Source organism: Silene latifolia, chromosome X, assembly GCF_048544455.1.
Source record: "Silene latifolia isolate original U9 population chromosome X, ASM4854445v1, whole genome shotgun sequence".
Taxonomy (NCBI): Eukaryota; Viridiplantae; Streptophyta; class Magnoliopsida; order Caryophyllales; family Caryophyllaceae; genus Silene; species Silene latifolia.
The window spans coordinates 109,311,009-109,312,087 of record NC_133537.1 but is presented as its reverse complement, the minus strand read 5'-3'; the positions used below and the strand labels follow the sequence as shown (position 1 = coordinate 109,312,087).

Sequence of the window (1,079 nt, the reverse complement as noted above, 5' to 3'; positions counted from 1 at the left end):
TCTTGTTGATTTTTTTGCATTTGGAGGACCGCTTTTTGAACATCAAAGCCTTGATCATTGGATGTAAGAGAGTTTATTATGATAATCTTGGTTTTGGTAAAAGGGTATTTGAGCTTGATTTCTCATTGGAGGTGGGGTGTATGTTGGTTGAGGGTTTTGAACATTTTGACTTTTGTATGAAATATTGGGGTGGAATTTGGTGTTCTCATTGTAATAGTTTGAATAAGGGGTGCCATTCTTTTATGCTTGGAAAGCATTCACTTGTTCCCCTACATTCACTTTGGTCATGTCCCAAAGTTCCACAACTCTCACATACTCCACTTGGAATTGATGATGATGCCACCATAGCATTAACATGTTGCTTGGGTGATTTGGAGGCCTCTTCAAGTTTAGCCATGGCCTACTCAAACTTCAAATTAATGGTGTCAATGTGAGCACGTAGTTGAGCACCCAATTGGGTAATGGAATCCACCTCGTGCTTTCCTCCTCTACTAGCGTTCCGAGGTCTACTATATTGCGAGTTATGGACCGCCATTTCTTCAATTTTGTTCCATGTTTGATTGTCATCAACTTCGGTGAACATACCATTGGATGCCATATTGAGAATGTTTAGAGAGTCTTCATATAGACCATTCCAAAATTGTTGTACAAGGAACCACTCGTTAAGTCCATGGTGTGGACAAGAACGACAAGTGTCCTTGAATCTCTCCCATGCTTCGTACAAAGATTCCTCATCCCTTTGTTTGAACCGGTGATTTGGGCTCTCAACATGTTAGTCGTTTCGGAAGGATAGAATTTCTTGTAGAAAGCAAGTGCCAATTTCTTCCAAGAATCAATACCAAGAGTAGCCTTGTCTAGGCTTTTCAACCATTGTTTCGCGGTACCAATCAAAGAAAAAGAAAAGAAGACCCATCGGATTTGGTCTTGAGTAACTCCATTTTGAGAAATCGCATCACAATAGTCACAAAAACTCTCCATATGTGAGTGAGGGTCTTCACTAGGCATCCCTCCAAATTGACTTCTCTCAACTAATTGTATGAATGCGGATTTGGCAATGAAATTACCGGTTAAATGTTGTG

General features: G+C 40.2%; 1 non-coding gene across 1 annotated transcript; it reads left to right on the top strand.

Annotated features, from left to right (window-relative positions):
- The first annotated feature begins 665 nt into the window (after nucleotides 1-665).
- On the top strand, nucleotides 666-771 carry LOC141625644 (small nucleolar RNA R71). Its single transcript, XR_012535412.1, has one exon. It is a non-coding gene; the product is annotated as a small nucleolar RNA R71 (small nucleolar RNA).
- The last annotated feature ends 308 nt before the right edge of the window (nucleotides 772-1,079 follow it).